The 6,903-nt window shown below is 38.2% G+C and overlaps 2 protein-coding genes across 3 annotated transcripts in view; one reads left to right on the top strand and one right to left on the bottom strand.

The window, feature by feature from the left end:
* Positions 1 to 578, bottom strand: part of PEAK1 (pseudopodium enriched atypical kinase 1) — a 141,041-nt gene extending 140,463 nt beyond the window's left edge. Inside the window, exon 1 of one of the 2 annotated variants that reach the window (XM_006087920.3) lies at positions 373 to 578. The gene's annotated coding sequence lies outside the window, so the exon portion shown is untranslated. Of the gene's footprint in view, positions 1 to 68; positions 315 to 372 lie in introns of those variants that run through there. The other variant, XM_006087919.3, reaches the window with a different exon arrangement.
* A 91-nt stretch (positions 579 to 669) lies between these two features.
* The window catches only part of HMG20A (high mobility group 20A), a 137,402-nt gene continuing 131,168 nt past the window's right edge, over positions 670 to 6,903 (top strand). The window contains exon 1 of the mRNA XM_006087917.3: positions 670 to 949. The gene's annotated coding sequence lies outside the window, so the exon portion shown is untranslated. The remainder of the gene's footprint in view (positions 950 to 6,903) is intronic.

Raw genomic sequence — 6,903 nt, 5'->3', positions numbered from 1 at the left:
TTGGGAGGCCCACGAGTTGGAGCAAGAGAAGGGAACGGAGGGGACGCGGGCAGCCCTGCCACCGTTACCTGAGGCACGCACAAGCTGCCGCGGTGACCACCATCGCTGGTGGCCCAGTCCCCTTCTTGGTCACCGCGGCCACCACCGCCACCAAAGCAACTGACTCTAACAAGTAACTACTGGCCCCCACCGAGTCCACCCGGCCGTTCTCAGCCTGCCCGCCTCCGCGCAGCTCCGAGTACCGCCCATCCGCGCGCGCACTCGGAGGCGAGCTCCTGGAGGAGCGAGTACGCGCGCCCACGGGCCCTTGACCCTCTGTAGGCAACTTAGTCCCGCGGAAGGAGTTATCGTGTCCCTCTCCCACGTTCCTACCTCAATAAAATGAGGTCCAGAGGGCTCCTGTTTGGCTCAGGAGGTTGGGATGAAGGGACATTTCGGTTCAAATAAGTTCCTGAGGTATTGAGCCAGTGTCAGAGCCCCTCGGTCAGCCTGCGGTGGAATACATAACTTAGGTTTTCAAGGACGCCAGCATACAGTAATTGCCAATTCAAGCCCCAATACTTCCTGCAGGCCTTAGCAATTAAAAACACTACATCTCCCAGAAACCTCCGCGAAAGTGAGGCTCACTTGCGTAACCACGTTGGCCTTCGTCGCATTTGAACAAAATAATCCCTTCATTTTTCTGAAGGTGTCGGGCATAGTATTTCATTTTCTCCTCACCGAAACAACTTTAAGTATTGCGATAACAGAAGTTGCCTGTGGAAAGGTGTTTAAGACGATAAGGTAAACGGAAAGAAAGGACATCATAATAAAGTACTGCGGAGGAATTTTTCTCCAGCTGTGAGACGCCGGGGAAGAGTGAATGCGATTGAGAGAGGCTCAGAGAATTGTCCTCTGTACTGGGGACATTCTTTAGCTCCAGGTTCCTGCCTAGCCCCATCGTCAGCAGGTCAGTAAGCAAGGCGAGTTTGGGGATGGCCACAGTGGAGGTGCCCTTCACTCTCTTTTGCCATTGTTAATTGGCTTGTCTTGGTTTGAAGTTGATTGAATGGAGGCCCCTCACTTCCGGTTGGGGGAGGGGAGGAAGGCAGTCCTCAGGGGAGGAGGAAACATAACTCACTTCCTGTGGGGTTAAAGTGATGGTAGGGTGTCCTACCCACAACCTGTAGCGGCTAGGGCTTGAAAAGGTGATACTTGGTGCCATTTGCACAGACTATGTTTTCAAGTTTTGGGGATTATGTCTTATGTGAAAAGTTTGTTTATTAAACCAGTTTGTGTTGCTAATGTTCCACCCTCAAGTCAAAATTTATGTGAGGTTTATTTCAGCATGCAAGATGGAATATTTCCTCCTCGACAAAATTTTTCTTAATGCGTTCTTAAAAGAATTCTAAACCCCTTGTTAAAATTATCTATTCATCTCTGCAAGATGACACACTTTCTTGTGTGACTCATAATTGCCCACCTCTGCTCCTTACAGTCCAGCGCTCACCTAATGAGGTGTGTGTGTCACTATCTTGGCATGCTACAGGAACTCTGTAGCTACAGCTTATTACAGCACTCGATATTTTACATAAATTATGAGGCATATTCACCTTACATCAGTGGTTCTCATTCTGTTTCTTTGTTATGGAGTGAGGCCACAACATTAGTAACAAAGAAACAGAATTTCCGGAGGCTGAGGCCCAGAAATCAGGATTTTAAAAAGATTCCCAGGTGATTCTAATGTGCAGCCAAGGTTGAGAACCACTGCTTTACCGGAATGAAAGTATCATACTGAAGTACTCACCTGCATGGTATTACCTTAACTAAAATGATTGGTATCTTATATTCTTAGACTTGTTGATTTTAGGCTACAGATTCTGCCCTGTGCCTAAGAACAACTTATTCATGTAAATTCTTACATGTAACACATAGTTTTTGTGAAAGTTAAACTTGAGCACACTTTTCCTTTTTGTAATTTAATTAAATTCAGATAGATTAAAAAATGATATCTAGTTTTAAAGCATGGTACAAGGATGAGATTCAGCTCAGATTTTAAGGGCGGGGGGGATTGGCTTACAAAGGACAAAAGGTGAATACATCTATTTTTCCTGTATTCTCATTGTTTTATAAGAAACTATATGCAAAGTGGTAATAAACACTCAACAGTTTTGATCCCGTGGCTTCTATTTTCAAGTACCACAATACTTGAGTATATGGATGTGTACTGAAGGAATCAATCAGTATAGAGCTTAGGAAATCTCAACAACTTTAGTAATTTTAGAATATCTGTCAAATGAACTGTAATGTCTTTCAAGAATTTTTAAAAGAATAAAGCCTGTGTATATTCTCCTTTTGGATTCTTATCTAATTTATCCTTAGAATTTGCAATTATTTTAATTCTAGTTCCTTTAAAAACTTATTTGGTTTAGAGTTTATTAGAAAATATGTTTTTAACTAAATGTTACAGTAAAAGGAAAAAATATATGTTTTAGCCTTCTGTAAATATAAAGGATCTCAGATCCTAAAATCAATGAGTTATCTTTTTAAAGACTACAAAATTTCTGCAGTGGTTGAAAAGGTGAGACAAAATAATGTCTGTTATTATAAGGTTAGGGGCATGTAGACTGCCTCAAGCAAGTATTAACTAATTGATTAGAGAGAATGTGTTCACTCTCTTCTTTATTAGTGTAATGTATGATCATTCTGACAAAGTAAACTATAGTATTAGGATTATTGAAGTAAGTAAAGGTTATGGAGCTAACTTGAAAAGATAGAGAAAGATATTAAAATTTTGATTGAGATACATTGATATTACCTTTTGGAAACTGTCTTTGGGAAGCAAAGGAGTTTTTTAAATTGGTTTCTATGCTATTCCATGGAAGAAATGCACATAAATAAAAATTGCTGCAGCTGAAAGACTTGATAAGTGGCAGTTATTTATTGTTTCCATCAGATAAATATTAGGAAAGCTTATGAAAATATAAGGTAAGTCCATGGAAAAGTGTTCCTGTGGAGAGGTTTACTATCTTCCAAAGGCTTCTTTTTAAATATTTTTTATTGTAGTTTTCATTGCATTTTTAATAGAAACATACTATCAAAATTAGAAAAATGCTTCTGTAAGTGTGCTCTTATTATCTTACAGTTAATAAATTTGAGATTTTTCATTCCATTGCTCTTGTTATCTTAGTTAATAATTTGAGATTTTTTATTCATTTCATTGTGCATTTTTTAGAGTATTTAGATTAGATAATCATTTTCTTTTCCAAAAGTAGTCATTGAATACACTGGTCACAACAGTTTGAAATATTAAAACAGTAAGTCAAAATTCTGGATTCCATCACACTGAAATTTGATTAACAATTAACCACAGAGTGCTAGAAAAAGTGTCTTTTTATTCTTTTCTCACCATTCTTTATAAAGTCATGCTAATGTTTTACAGCTATTGCTATTTGTTTATTGTTTTAGTAGTTTTTGCCATGAGGCCCAGTGTTAAAGAGTATATCCTAACAATTTGAGTGTTTTTTCAAATTTACTCCACTACTGTCCCTTACATGACTTTTCCATTATTTCAACACTAGAGGCCCGGTGCACGAATTCGTGCACCAGTGGGGTCCCTCGGCCTGGCCTGCGGGATCGGGCCAAAACTGGCTCTCCGACATCCCCTGAGGGTTCCAGATTGCGAGAGGACGCAAGCCAGGCCGAGGGACCCCACCGGTGCACTATCGGGGCCCGGGAGGTTGCAGGAGGTTGGCCAGCCTGGGAGGGACCGAGGGAGGACCCCAGGGCATGTCTGGCCTGACTCACTCAGTCCCTATTGGCCAGACGCCAGCAGCAAGCTAACTACCGGTCAGAGTATCTGCCCACTGGTGGTCAGTGCACGTCATAACAAGCAGTTGAGCAACCTTAGCATATCATTAGCATATTACGCTTTGATTGGTTGAACAGATGACTGGACGACCAGACACTTAGCATAATAGGCTTTTGTTATGTAGGAAAAGTTTATTGACTGCGTATTATGTGCTAATCACTGTTCTAAGGACTTAGAATAATACATCAGTGAATACAGACAAATATCCAAATTCTCTTGAAGTTTACTCTAATTTCCAAATTAAAACTGGAATTTTGCTCCCTTGGTATTCCTAAGTAAGGTCTATGGTATGGTCATTTTTCAAATTGAGTCAAGAAGCTGCCCTAACCTTGCTCTCTCTTGGTGTTGATCTCTTAAGCCATTTTAAACCCAGTTTTGAATATTTCAGCCTAGTTTTTCTCCAGACCTTATAAACCTATGTGTTGAATATTCAGCCCTTTTCATTGACACATGTGTGGTAATCCTACCACCCTAGAATCATTTGTATGGTAAAAACAAATCAAAGTGAATACTGGGAAAAATGTGGAATCAGGCTGGACTTGGTTCAAAACTGGTGTCGACATTTTACTATCTAAGCTTACTAGCTTGGCAACCTTGAGCAACTTACTTGACCTACCTGAGCCTCAGTTGCCATAAACCTAAATGGATTTATTCAGTAAATCAAGGATATTATATAAAACACCTACCACAATGCCTGGAGTAAGGAGCATAATGAATGCTATCATTTTCCCCTCAGTCTTACTTCTGCTATTCTGTCTATTGGGATTTGCCCACATATTAAGCCTTACATATTCCCAGAAGGATGGGATACAGTACATACTAGGACTATTGAAATTCTTCTGTCTCTCCCTAACAACATGCTCACTTAACTGTCAAAATTTTTAGTTTCTTGTGGAAATGAGATATCATTAATTTCAGTGGTCACTTTAGAAAATATACAAAATAGAAAAGTTTTAAGAAATGGTTTGGTGAGGAGTCACCAAAGTAATTTGAATTATTATAGGAAGATATTTAAACCATTCTTCTAATGCTAAGCCTAATATTTAATGTCTTTCACAATATGACCATATCTCTAATTACCTACTTACGTATCCCTAACTGATTGGTTTCTGAAAAAAGAAATTCAGTTCTGTATCCAGTCTTTTCTATCTTTGTTTATGCTATTTTCTGCCTGAAAAACTTTCTCTTTTCCCAAGAATCTCTATCAAAATGCAACTTTCTTCGGGCCCCTTTCTCAAGTACCACCTTCAACTTCAAGAAATATTTCCTGATGTCTGTCTTCTTTTTCCACTCTCTCAACCATATATGCTCTGTTCATTGACCCTCCATTTTGTTCTTTTCTTATGGGATTTACTATATAGTGCTGTCACTATTGTTGTTGTTTGTTTTTGTCATTGTTATTGTATATAGAGTTTATGTACTGCCATAAAAGGCTTCAGACTCTATCTCAGTCCTATTTGTGTCTCCTGTCATACCTGGCCCAATGCCATTCAAATCATAAATATTCAGTAAGAATTTGTGGAGTTGAACTGGCACTTGGGGTAAGATAAAACTAATCAATAAGTTTTATCCATTATTTATGCCCAACATTAAGCATAAAATACAGACTCAAATATCAAGTGAAAGAGTGAATAAGTCATCATTTTTTCATTTGTGGGTATCTCAGGGTGTCAGTATGTCGATGAGCATATATTAACCACCTACGTATGAGCTGAACTATGAGAACTGATCCCTGCCCTCAGTTTAATTGGAAAGAAGTTGTAATTAATTTGTGCAGACTCTGAAAACTGCAGGTATTTGAGTGAAGGTGGTTGTCCATGTCAGTATAGAGTTGTTTGCATTGTGAGAGATATCCCAGGCTATCTGAACTGAGAAACAATAGATTTGAATATCAAGAGATAATTAACTTGCAATTCCACTCCTAGGTATATAAACCCAGGAGAATTGGAAATATATTCACACAAAATTTTTTACATGAATGTTTATAGCAGAATTATTCATAAGATCCAAAAATTAGAAATAAACCCAAATGTTCATCAATTAATGAATGAATAAATAAAAAGCACAGTCATACAATGGAATAAGCAATGAAGTAGTGATACAGGCTATAACATGGGTGAACCTTGGAAATATTACACTAAAGAGAAAGAAGCAAGACACAAAAGGCCACATACTGCATCATTTCATATATGAGATGTCTAGAATCCTATATCCTTGACCTAATTGAAAATAAATCTGAAGTTTCCTTCAAGATTCTAAGATATCCTTCTCCTTTATCATCACCCTTCTAGTCTAAACATTCACCTCACAGAGACAAACGTATTAGTGGTCGCTAGGGTATGGGAATAGAGAGTGACTGCTAATGGGTATGGGATTTCTTTTGGGGGTGATGAAAATGTTCTAGCATTAGATAATGGTGATGGTTGCAGAAACTTGATACTAAAATACATTGTATAGCAATATACTAAAAACACACACACACACACAAATACACTAAAAAGAGGTGAAATTTGTGGTATGTGAATTTGATTTCAAAAAAGGGGGTTACATTTAAACTTGAATGGAAATATTTGAATGAGGCTAGAAGAAGGAAGCAAGATATATGAAAGCAAGAAGGCAGTAATTCTTCCTCAGATCCTAGAAGGAAATGTAAGTGTCTAGGTACAGGACTAGAGGTAAGTTGAGGATCAGGTGAGGATAGATGTGAAGGTTTCTGGCTATTTTGTCTTAATGAAGCAAGCAATGAGATGAATGTTTAGACTAGAAAGGTGTTGCAAAGGAGGACATCTTAGAATCTTGAAGGAAGCCTCAGATTTTTTTTTTAATTATGTCAAGGATATAATATATGGTCAAATTAGTTTCTGTGTGACAGTCAACTGAGTTCAAAGAGTAAAGAATAAGGTAAGGGAATCTGATAGCAGTTAACAGTGAAATTACTGAAAAAGATGGTACAACAGAGACTAGACAAAGTTTGATTCTAAAATGAACTGCAGATGATGAAAATAGATAAACTTTTTAAAAAAATATATATATATTTTATTGATTTCAGACAG

Source organism: Myotis lucifugus, unplaced genomic scaffold (genome assembly GCF_000147115.1).
Source record: "Myotis lucifugus unplaced genomic scaffold, Myoluc2.0 scaffold_41, whole genome shotgun sequence".
Taxonomy (NCBI): domain Eukaryota; kingdom Metazoa; phylum Chordata; class Mammalia; order Chiroptera; family Vespertilionidae; genus Myotis; species Myotis lucifugus.
This window is presented reverse-complemented; position numbering and strand designations above follow the sequence as displayed.